The sequence below is a fragment of the Ambystoma mexicanum genome, chromosome 11 (genome assembly GCF_040938575.1).
Source record: "Ambystoma mexicanum isolate Mex_15411 chromosome 11, UKY_AmexF1_1, whole genome shotgun sequence".
Classification (NCBI taxonomy): domain Eukaryota; kingdom Metazoa; phylum Chordata; class Amphibia; order Caudata; family Ambystomatidae; genus Ambystoma; species Ambystoma mexicanum.
In genome coordinates, this window is record NC_090934.1 from 1,129,385,483 (window position 1) to 1,129,398,673 (window position 13,191).

Consider the following 13,191-nt stretch of genomic DNA (forward strand, 5'->3'; position numbering starts at 1 on the left):
CGAGTACCTGGTCATGCCCTTTGGACTAGCCAATGCCCCAGCAGTATTCCAAAGTTTTATGGATAGGGTGTTCTCTGATATGTTGTTTCTCTTCGTCATTGTCTATCTGGACGACATATTGATTTTTTCCAAGGACCCTCTGAAGCATGAAGGACATGTTAAGGCAGTTCTACAAAGACTCCGGGAACATCACCTCTTAGCCAAGCCTGAAAAATGTTTGTTTCACGTTACCTCTGTGCACTATCTGGGATTTATCCTTAGTCCAGAGGGGATTGGCATGGACCCTTCAAAAGTAAAGGCCATTCTCACCTGGCCTACTCCCATGTCCGTGAAACAAATCCAATCCTTCCTAGGACTAGCCAATTTCTACCGGAAGTTCATAGCCACCTTTTCCGAGATTGTACAACCCATAGTGGCTCTGCTAAAGAAGGACACCCCATTTGTCTGGTCAACATTACAAGAAACTGCATTCCAGCGTTTAAAGACTGAGTTCACACAAGCTCCCATTTTGGCTCAACCCGATACAAGTCAACCCTTTTTAGTGGAAACGGATGCCTCTAATTACGCTATAGGAGCAGTGTTGAAGCAGAAGATGGAGGACGATTTGGAACACCTTGTTGCTTATCTGTCAAGAACCTTAACTCCTAGTGAAACGCACTACTCCGTCCTGGAAAAGGAACTCTTTGCCATTCGCCAAGCCTTAACTGAATGGCGACACCTACTTCTGGGAGCCAGACATCCTGTCCAAGTCCGTACTGATCATCGAAACCTTCAGATTCTACAGTCACTGGAGTGCAGGAACAGTCGTCAGGCACGTTGGGCCTACTTTTTTGCCCACTATCAGTTCCACATTACCCATGTCCCTGGATCAAAGAACCTGATCGCTGACGCCTTGCCTCGCCGTCCTGACTACGTGACCACAGAAGATAAGGCATTTCCAAAAGCAGTTGATCTCCTGGAAGAAGTCCGATCGCAAACTCAATCCTCGGAATTATGGAAGGACATTTCAACACGAAATCTCTGGAAATTAAGACCCAGGGAAGGCTACTTATTCAAGGACAATGCACTACTCATTCCTACACGGAAGTTACAGCAAAAAATAATAAACCTTTGTCATGACACACTCCATTCTGGGCACCGAGGTATCACCAACACCCTCTGTCTTATACAGAGACAGTTCTGGTGGCCTAAAATGAAGTCTGACGTGCAGCAATACATCCAGGCTTGTATAACCTGTGCCCAAAATAAACATGATAACAAAAGACCGGCGGGTCTTCTTCTGCAGCCCACTCTACCCTCTAAACCATGGGAAATCATCGCTACAGACTTCATAGTGGAGTTACCACCTTCCCGAGGATATACTACCATCATGGTCACCATAGATTTGTTTACCCATATGGCCCATTTTTTCGCCACTGATGAAACTACCCTCCTCTTCAGAGCTAGCTGGAATATTTCTGGAACACATATTCCGACTGCGGAGCTAGAGGCGAGGTAGAGGCAGTCATCGGCAGTCTCTCTACTCTCTCTACTCTTTCAGTAGTGGGTGGACCCACATATACCGGTGATCTGAGCGGAGCGGCGAGCGGAGGTAGAGGCGAGGTAGAGGCAGTCATCGGCAGTCCGCGGTCACGTCCGCGGTTCGTAGCCTGCCTATGATGAAACCTCTCGGATCCAGCGAAGAGCCTACGCTCTCTACACTCTCTACACTTCAAGACCCTCAAGAACTGCAAGAAGTAAGTCCAGATTCCACTCCGGAGCAAAGACTCCTTAGAAGTAATTTTAAAATTCCTGGTGCGACGAAGACGAAACCACCTGGAATGAAACCAAGGGCATCAAGGATCATTACGTTGACACCGGTGGCTAGTGAAAGTCCCGGCGACACCACGCTACCCCCGAAAACATGCTTCGATTTTAAAAACCCCTTCAGCAGGAGCAGGAGCGGGAGTGGGAGTGGGAGCAGCTTTTCATTACATTCGCCACATTCGCTACATGTATCCTCCTGCTCACCAATGAAGCCGGCTTCCAGTGCTTCCAGTGCTACCAAGGATTTAAAAACTTCAGAAGCAGACCATTTTCTACCGACCCCCCAGTGCCCCGCAATAAACCAAGATGCGCTTACCTTGGATTCTTGCGGTCTTGCGGATTCCTGCGGTCCACCAGCTGTGGGGGGTCGCGGCGTGGATGGTCCCGTGGACTTGTCGGGACACCGGGGTGTGTCTCTTTCTCCAGTCCCTTCGCCTTTGGCCCTGCGGGGTCCGGCTTCCTCCTCCCCTTCTCGTGTCGGTGTCCAGTCTGTCCAGCCTTCCCGCCAGGCCCCGACGGTGGCGAGAGGTGCGGTCGATTCGGCGGTCGGAGGACCGCCGGCGTCTACACCTGTGCTCGCAGGCTGGGTGATTGGTCGAGAGGGGGCGGGGCCACATGAGATCTTCCAGTCTGGCACCGATGGCGACATCACGGACTCAGAGGCCCAGCCACAAGGTAGGCTGCCGATGATTTCTCCTCATGGCAATGCCCTGTCTTCATTGGCGACATCTTCCGTTACAGTAAAGGAGCCCACAATTGATTTAACGGAGCCCTATAAGAGCCCGCCAACAACCATGAAAAACGCTTGATACACACCGGTCGCCGGTCTCAATTATAGCCCAAATCCACGCCACCAGTGAACTTTCCCCTTTAAAGAGCCCACAAAGGAAAAACAACGTGGGCACTTATTTAGGACCCAAAAATCCCTCGGCGCCCGGACCTTCCAAAGCAGACAATACAATCACTTCAAATGAACACATCGAGGGAATAGCGGAAGTAATGGCCCCAGAATTCCCCGCACCGAAAGTAATTACTAATACCCCAAATCATGATGCCCAACCTAAAAAAATACCAAACCTTAAAAAGAAACTTAAGAAAAAAGATTCAGGGAAAAAAACTCTACCTCGTCCATTGTTATCTTCAGCACTAAAGGATTTTTTTTTTTTTTTTTTTAAAAAACAATGCAAAAGAAAACTGGATGAAGCCAACGAACTCTCAGATGCAGAAATCTTGGAAGCAATACAAGATCTCCCGCCTGCAACTAAAGCAAGAAAAACCTCTTCATATGCTAAAAAAACAACGGATTCAGTAGACACCAGCAAAAAGGATCCCGACTTAGTCAATTCCCAAAATAAAGAAATTCCTTTTACAATAACCAAGGGAAGAAATACTCAACCAACCCTAAACGAAAACATCCAAAATCCTATCTCCGACCTACGGAAACCTGTTCAATTAACACCTCTAAGTTTGATCAACCTAGGCCCAACGGAGGCTCTAAATAATACCAAACCTCCTACATCTGCGAAAGGAAAAGAGCAAATTGGCGGATTGCTGCCCCAAACCATCGAACTATCTCTGGAAAAAAAACCTGACAGTGGTAATGTAGTACAGCCAGCGCCTGATTAGAGTCAAACGGCAATGGCGTTGGATGATGGATCCAGACCGCATCCATTCAAATTTTTTGAGTCCGGAAGGCATGGCAATTAGGAGGAACGACCAGTAATACGTGAATCATACACCGGCACACCTCCTGCTGCATTCCCAGTTAGAAACCGATGCAGCCACTGTTGGACTAACCTGATGGGATTCATATTACCACCTGTCTTGGAGCAGCACTCCGAATAGAAGAGACACCTTTTGGACATAAGAGGTGACATCTAGACACCAGCAATAGTCCGAGTAGACTGAGGAATCCAGTACTCTCGAACGTTTGGAATTCATTTCCGTTGAACCTTTACTACCCTCACTACGTGGACAGTGGAGGGTCTTGCTATTTCTGCCCTGATGAAGGCGGAGCTGGTACTGCCGAAACGCAATATTGCCTAGAGGGGATTGAAGGTCCCTCAGAATAACATCTGACCCATATTGGACCTCTTGTTTACAACAATTTATGTTTTGTTGTTTTTCAGTTAGCCAGGATCTACAGTAACACTTGTTCAGTATCCCAGTTGGTTTTCGTAGATCACTGTCTATTGAATCAGCTTTATTCGTTGTTTGGGAATATCAGCATTTTTCTTACTTCCCTTTCTTCCCCCTCATGCGTTGGCAGACCCCACCCCATTGGTGTATGAACAAATATTCCCACTGGGGTGTTACTGATACTTACTATGATCATATAATGTTGAAAAAAGTATTTGTTACCTTTTTCCAGTGTTGATGTTTCTACATTGGGAGAAATATTTCCCTATTTTGGTTTATGTCTCATTGATTTTTCCATTTTTCCTTCTTTCTTTTTTATCTAACATTCATGATTTCTGTTTAGCAATTTTGCATTCTGATTCATACTAAGAAGGATTGTTTTTCATATGTATGTAACCTTGTAAATGTTTTATTGATTGTATTTGTACGGATGTTTGCACATAAAGTTTTGTCTTTAACTTACAATAATTTGCATGACTATCCTTGATGTGTTGTACTATGATGGATACTAATTATATGTAGATGCTATTACCCCAAAGGGGTACTTAGGTTTGGACCAGGGGTAGGACCTTATTTCATTCACACCTTCCTATAGGCCAACCTACATACGTACTAGTACCTTGTGTTAATATTAGTTTCTCTTGCCCTCCTACTGGTACGTTAGCCCACGGGCACAACCACAGCCACAACAGTGTGGCCTTTTTCGTTGTTGAAAGTGGTAATGTACCACAATGTCCTCAAGTCCTAAGTAACCAACATCCAGCGGAACCACAACCTGAGCCTCAATCCTCGTGGGAGAAACAAATACAAAAACCTAAAAACCAAGATCAGCTCACTCAAACAGATGAATGTATATTCTCTCTGGAACAATCTTCATTCTCATCCCCACGTCCTCGTTCGCCATTAAGGAACAGGAGACTTAGTGAAATAATCCCTCCTAACCCAAAAGATTCCCCTTAAAAAAAAAATGACCTAGCAACCATTATGTCGACGATCACAATATCCCTAGCTCATTTTGGGAAACTTTACGAAAACATTAACGATTCACTAAAAGACAGCATCACGGTGTCGGCAATGATGCACACAAAACTGATTTTTGTAGAAGGATTTATCACCGCCTTGGAGCAAACTAATAAGAATCACAGAGAAACTTGGGACCTGAAGCTATCAATTCTCGAGGAAAAATTACGGCTGTTACAAACGGCTAATCCTGGAAAAAGTCCACCGGCTGAGAAAGAAATCTCGAGCTCAGCGCAAATACATCATACAAAAACAGCCCCGCTCTTCCTTAACGAAAAAATTAAATCTCCTCACAGAAAAGCGGAGCCTGTTAAAACTGTTCTCACAAAAATAAATTCCAAAAAAACGCAATCCACATCTTCTAACCAACCTCTACTGAAGTTAACAAAAACTCCAGTATCAGACTCAGCCAAGAGACAGTTTGAACCAACAATAGAGCAACCATCTACTTCCAAGGAAACCTCTAAAGAGACAAAAATCCATACAATAGATAAAGAAATAGAATACGAAAATGGCTCTATGGACGTAAACCAGCCCATCCAATCGCCTCGCTCTGTCGAGGAGTTCATGTGCCAAAGTTCACTGATAGACATCTCTCAACATGAGGATTTAATAGAAATCACTGATTCTGATACCACGACGGGAGACTTCAACAGACATTCCGATAAAACTAAATTCCCATCAAAAAAAGAAGAAAGAAATACACCTATACTTAGCCATGTTGACAAGGGTAAGAACGATCCTAAACAGCCGAAGGATCTGAGTATCGAACAACTATACGAAAATCTAAAATCCACCAATTCTTCCATCTCAAGTAGATCGCCATCCAATAAGGAAAAACTAGCACAATCTAAAAACCAACAGGAAACTTCCGCAAGAGCTAACGAAAAGATCCTCGATTCAGTGCGACTCTTCAAGATTGAACAAAAACCAGCTGCAGACCACTATATGATCTTGAATAGGAGATCCGTCCTCAAAATCCTCAAACGGGTCGATATACTTAATACACTTAAATCTGACGATTTTACGCTCATTTAGCCGTACCACAGAAATAATCAAGCGAAGGCCTATCTCCATATTAGGAACTCAGCGCTTCAAACCGTCCCTCAAGAAGCCTACGCAAAAGTGGCACAAGAAGGTTTCATCCTCTCAGAGATCACACCTCAAAAAACCATCAAGAGCCAGTTGGAAAGTAACAAAACCCCGGCAGCAAAAAAAAAATACAGATATAAATCACAGACTGAAGACCTATACAGATCAAAAAGACGGGAAAGAACACCGTCCCGCTGGGAAAAACCAGTCTCTTATGAAACTAGAACATTGGGGTTTGCACAATCTAGATCTGCCCATCCAAGGCCTTACCACCATGCAAATGAGAGAAAGATGGATAGAAAGGACACAAAAAACTGGAAAGATTACAGAAGATCAACATCGCCAACGGACACAGCGCGCTACCGAAACCAACGACGTCCTTCTCCAAGATATACCCCACGACCCAAACAAGATGCAGCCCAGTCCGCTCCACATCGACATGGCACATCGACTAAGGACACGTGGTCCTGGCTTCGTAATGCTTTTACTCCGGGACAAAAGAAATAGCAGCAAACAAGGGGAGCCTCCTCTTTTCTTCGGCCCCCCGAACTTATACATCAAGTCCAAACAAATGCTATAATATCCATAGCATCATGGAATACGAGAGGTCATACGCACCTTACTAAAAGTGGCGGTTACAACTTGGGAATCCATGACATTATTTGCCTCCAAGAAACGTGGCTTTTGAATAAACCTGCACTTGATGGCTACACTATCGCGATCTCGCCAGCGCTACAAGGGCCTTTCGGTAGACCGTCCTCCGGCCTCTTGACCGCCATCCGGTCTGGGGCCAACCTCCAACTACTTAAGACAGTTGTTGCTACCTATGCCTTCTTGGGAGTGCTTGTAAGAACAACCTACGAAAATGACTCCGAGATCTGGGCAATTATCAACACATACTGGAACCCTCAAAGAATGTCCACCGCTAAATTCTGTGATGAAGCCACAAGGACCATCGATGAAATTATGATTGAATATAAAACCTCGAATATTCTCATCTGTGGCGATTTGAACTGTAATTGTCTAAAAACAACTGACTCAACGCCTCCATCAGAAAGAGGCACAAGGTGGCTCGAGCTAATGATCTCCAAAAACTTACGCAATGTGGCGAACTCGTGTAACCATCCCACTATTCCTACATGGGAGCGGGAGCAATCTTCAGCAACCTTGGATTATATTTTTGTTGCAGAAAATATCTATTCGTCCATTGTTTCCTTTGAAGTAACCAGAACGGAAAAAAGTGACCGCAACCTGCTACATCTCACATGCAGAACGAAGAGATGTGACCAACAATTTTACTACTCAAAGGTTGAGCCAAATACCCAGCTTTCTCGTTTGCGCATGACTGCAAACGATGTTAAATGTTTGACTAAAGATTATGTCGCGCTCACTAGGGATACCAAAGCCAAAGAAGAAACATCCAAGAGCAGCTACATCCCTTTACTTCTGCAATACAAAAAACCTCGGAAAGGAGGGACCAATCAACCAGAGAACTCTACTCATATTTATAATCGGGCTCCAGTGCTTAGACGGCGCCATTTAAGGAAACTAAAAAAAGAAGCATCTATGATGAACTCTCCTAACATATGGGAAGCTTACCGATTGGAGCTCAGATCGTATAAACAGTGGCTTAGAAGTAACAGAGCGTCACTCTATCAAGCGGATGCGGAAAGCATGATTACAACCATGGCCAATAAAAAAACGAGGGAATTCTGGAAATTGATTAACGATACGAAATCTAACTCGAATTCTTCAATGATAAATGCTGTGTCGGAAGAGAGTTGGTTTAACCATTTCCACAAACTATTTGATCACCCTCCTTCTGATACTGAGAGGGTACACCCACCACTTAAAGCCAAAGCCAACTGGGTGGATTTATCCGATATTGACGATATCAAGGAAATTATCGTGAAACTGAAACCCTCACGTGCACCGGGACCGGACGGGCTGGCAAATACCGACTTGAAGCAACATCCAGAAGAATGGTCTTCAGCCCTGAGCCTGATTTTCAATCAGTGTATGGAACAAAGGATAATTCCAAGCTCCTGGACGCGAGCAATTATCGTACCGATATTTAAAAAGGGTACGAGTTAAGATCCATCCAATTACCGCCCAATCGCTTTATTGGATGTTATTGGAAAAGTCTTTGCCACTTCTCTGCTGAAACACTTTCGGAACTGGACAATAACATCGCCAGCTATGGATCCACTTCAAACCGGCTTCCAAAAAAACGCCAGCACTGCAGCCAATCTAATGATTCTTAACATCTTAAAAGAAAAAGTTCTGCTTGGTTCACCGAAAATCTACCTCGCCTTTGTCGATCTGTCTCAAGCGTTTGACAGAGTAGACAGAGACAAACTGTGGTTCAAACTGAACAAGTGGAATTGCCCTAGCCAGATCCTCGATCCCATCATGGCTTTGCATACGGACACCCAAATATCGATCAGGTTAAACAACAGTGGTCTTCTCTCCAAGCCTATAAATTCAAATCGAGGAGTCAAACAAGGCTGCCCTCTGGCCCCAGCCCTTTTTATCTCTTTCCTCAGAGATTTTCAAAACTCACAAGAATCTATTAGATCGTTTCCACCAAAAATAGGAACGACTATGGTTGCGAGACTTTTCTACGCAGACGACCTCATTATTCTAGACCAGACGCAGGTGGGTCTCCAACGCCAACTGGACAACCTGCAAAAATACATGGAAGAAAACAACTTGGAAATAAATAACTCTAAAACGAAAATTCTGACCCTTGAAAAGCTAGGTCGCAAGAAAAAGGATCCGTCGAAGTGGTTTCTGAATCAATCACAAATTGAAACAGTATCCTCTTTTAAATACCTGGGAATAACCATTGACAGTTCAAAAAAATCTCTCAGCATGCAAAAAATGTTGTGGTCTAAAACCAAAAACTTAAAAGCACAACTACGCGCAGTAGATAGAAAGTATGGTAAATTCAGTCTTCTTCCTGCAATTCAATTCTACAGGTCCAAAATAGTGCCAGCCTTGACATACGGCATGGATGCTAATCTTTCCATTCCAACGACCCTCTGGGCAAAGTTAGAAGGTTTCATTTGGAGAACAACTTTAGGACTGCCCAAATCGACAGCAGTGGCGCCGATAAGGCGAGAACTCGGGCTGCTCTCCTTGGAGGCGGTTGTTGCACAGAGCACGATTCAGCTCTACAGAAAATTGCGGGATCAAGATAGCCTGGAAATTTATAAAATGATTTCTGAAGAAATATCGAAGGGAACCAACAAAGCCCTAACCAACTGGGCAGAGAAACAAAAACTTATGCTACAAGAAATAGCCTGCTCAGAAGAGGAACTAATTCGGAATCCCATGCGAATAAAATCTAAAATGGAATGGTTGGATTGGATAAGAACAAATGACAGCGCAATCGCTAATAAGCTATTTTTCCATCTGCCACCAATTTGCAACAAACTAAAGCAGCCTATGGACTATTGTCTGAAATATCCGAACAAAAGTCTTATGAGAACCCTTCTTAAAGCCCGCGTAAATGTTCTCCCGACACAAGAAGTTCTGGCAATTCGGACCGCATCCAAGGAAAAATTCTGCAGACTTTGTAAAGACCCAAAAACAATAGAAACTATTAAACATCTTCTGATGGCATGCCCTTCGATTAATCACGAAAGAGAAGCCTTCCTTGGCCACATAGTCAAATCATCTTCCTATGTCATCGATCACAATGTATGGTGGAACCGTTTGATCACGGGTGCTAAAACAAGCTGGCTAATAGCGGCCTCCATGCTAATAGACATTGCCTTGGAAAAAATCTGGCAAAACCATGAATTCGAAACCTTCGACCAACATGACGTTGTTGTTTGTTGAACATTCTTCTTACATAGGAGATGGTAGACTATTTTTCTTCTTCAGTTGATGACAAAGAAAGAAAGTTCCTCTTCTTCCACTTTTGTAAAAATCTAATTTTGATTAAATACAAAAAAAAAAAAAAAAATATTCCGACTGCATGGGCTTCCTTCCAAGATCATATCTGACCGGGGTCCCCAATACATTTCACAATTCTGGAAACACCTCTGTCGGGTACTAGGAATCCAACGTGCCCTCTCTTCAGGATATCACCCCCAAACCAGCAGAGCCACAGAACGTGCAAATCAGACCCTGGAACAATATCTCCAATGTTTCGCCACCAAGGTCCAGGATGACTGGTCTCTCCTGATACCCGTTGCGGAATTCGCTTACAACAGCTCTGAACACTCAGCGCTACAGACCAGCCCCTTTTATTGTAGCCAGGGGTTCCATCCATTGGTCTTACCCTCGGTTCTTCCTTACCCTACACTAGTACCTACTGTTGACTCCTGGATCGAAACTCTTACAAACATTCACCGGGCGGCTAAAGAACACTTCGAGAAAGCCAGATTACAGACCAAGAGGTATGCGGATTCCAAGAGAAGACCAGGTCCTTCCTACACGGTCGGTGACCGAGTGTGGTTGTCATCAAAACTACTTCCCCGACACTTGCGACCAAACAAGCTGGCTCCCCGCTACTATGGTCCATTTCCCATCAAGGAGATTATCAATCCTGTCTCATATCGAATCAAGCTACCTGACTCCTGGAAAAGAATTCATCCAGTTTTTCACACATCCCTGTTGAAGCCCTACATCCAATCCTCTCGAAAATCCAGTAGACCACCTCCTCTACTGGTTGACAACCAACTGGAATATGAGGTGTCCCGGATTTGTGACTCCAGGTATAAGCGGGGCCATCTTCAATACCTAGTGGAGTGGAAAGGATATCCTCCTAGCGAAAGGACCTGTGAACCTATTTCAAATATCAAGGCTCCTCGGTTGCTCAGAAGATTTCACCTAATACACCTGGGCAAACCTGGAGGGAAAGGCCTTCGGAGGAGGCATGCTGTCATGAACTTCAGATCACGCCCCTTTTGGACCTCCTGGTCCTTGTCTCAACGGGGCTTACATTCTGTACTACTTCCAACATGGCCGTCCAGAGCTGAAGCCCTTGCTCGCTCCATGCGCTGAACGCGGCGTGATCTATTTATAGACCACGCCTTCTGTGGCTCCGCGCGTCTCAATGCTATTGCAGAGTAGTCCAGATGTGTGTTCGTAGCTCGCGGTATTGTTTCCTTTGTCCCAGTGCTATTACCCACTGCTGTCCCTTTCCCCCTTCCTGGTTCCGAGCATTTCTAGCCTTTCCCAGACTCCCAGATTCCTGGACTCTGCGATCCCGGAACTAAACGCAACCTGGAACCAAACGAGACTCGAGCAGCGCTGTTCAAGACCAGGAGCCTTCGCAAGAAGGCAGCGATCGAAGACACCGGCAAACACCGGACCCAGGTGAGAAGGGGGGAACTCCTTGACACCAATCGTATCCAAGTCATTCCTACAGAAGACATTTCAGTAACACCACACATAACATTAGTTGATGTAAAACAATAAAGAAGGCAGGGTGGTACGAGGTAGGCAAGACACCGCCGCCAAACAGATGGTTTCCAAGTACCACTTTCATGACACTGAGACCTCAAGGGAGGGTGCCAAAGTGGCGTGTACTATTTTCAAAGGACACCCCTTGAGTGGATGGAACCGGAATGGTGTCCCGATCTTCTCCTACGCACCCCTCGAGAAGAGGGAGCAGGACTGGCGTTTCTTTGCATGGCAAGCCTTAGGCGGAAGGAGCCAGAATCGTGTTCCTTTCCAATGTACGCCTGAAGCGGAGGGAGCTTCACTGATGTTTTTTTCTAAGGCAGGCCTGACGTGGAGCAAGCTGCACTAGCATGCCTTGCCAAGACACCCCAAAGGGGAGTGAACCAGAGTGGTGTTCCCTTCTTCTCCAAGGCACACCTCAAGTGGAGGGAGCTGGAGTGGCATTCCTTTCCAAGATGCGCCTGAAATGGAAGGAGCCTGAATTGCGTTCCTTGGCAAGTCACACCTCGCGCAGAGGGAGCTAGACTGACCTTTCCTTCTGAGGCAGGCCTGAAGTGAAAGGTACCGGAGTGGTGTGCCTTCCCAAGGCAGGCCTCAAGTGGAAGGAGCAGGACTAGCATTTCTTGCTGGGGCCTCCCTCTGGAACAGCCTCCCTGCCACTCTAAAACTGGAGGAGAACCATCTCCGGTTCCGGAAGCACCTCAAGACCTTCCTCTTTTTTTCTGCCTTCGCTCCCCCTCTCCCCTGTTGATCTGTTCTCTCTTGGCACTGTGCACCTGGCCACCCTCTGTCGTCCGGGCCCAGGTACCTGCTCACCCTGCCACCCTCCCGCACTGCCTCCTGGCCACCCCTTGCACTGGGTTCTGTATCTATACCCATACAGCCCCTCCTTTTTCTTCCTGCACTTATCAGACCTACCCTGTCTGCTGCCTTAAACCAAGCACTTGCCAATTGCCCGCTGCACTACCACTGTTTGTTGCCTTTATTTATTTATTTATTTATTATTATTTATCGGTTTCTCCTTTGCTTCGCACTTTCCACTTCTCCCCCCTTCCATGCACTTTTCCCCTCCCCTTCTCCCGTACACGTGCCTGTTCTCAATGTCACTGGGCCTAGTAAGATCGCTGTTTTGTTCTCCCCTGTTCCCCTCCCTTGCCTTGTCGCGCTCTGAAACACTTGTGTAGGAGCGCAATAGAAATAAAATATCAATATCAATATGAAAAAGCACACTAAAGGGCAGTTAACCACAATGGAGTTCCTTTCTTGTGCATGGCACGCCACGAGTGGAGGTATCTGTAACAAATTTTCTTTCGCAGGCACGTCTCGAATGGAAGGTGCCTGAATCGCTGAGGGAGCTAGACTGATGTTTATTTCGAAGGCAGGCCTCAAGGGAAAGGTACGACAGGCCTCAAGTGGAGGGAGCAGGACTAGCAATGCTTGTGAAGGCACGCTAAATCAAGTGAAGTGAGTTGAAATGCTGTTGCATTTTTATTGAAGGTACACCTCCAGTGCAGGGAGCAGGATTCCCATTCCTTTGTAAGACATGCACAACTTCAGAGCCTAAAGGTCCCTTTCAAGGAATGATGGGCATTACCGGAAATCAGTCGATCTTCCATTATCTTTCCTTTGTATGATACAAAAGGAAACAAGACTGTAGCCAGAGGGCTGGCATGGAAGGGCATTGGGGACAGTACACCGAGTATCCTTCCTCTTTCC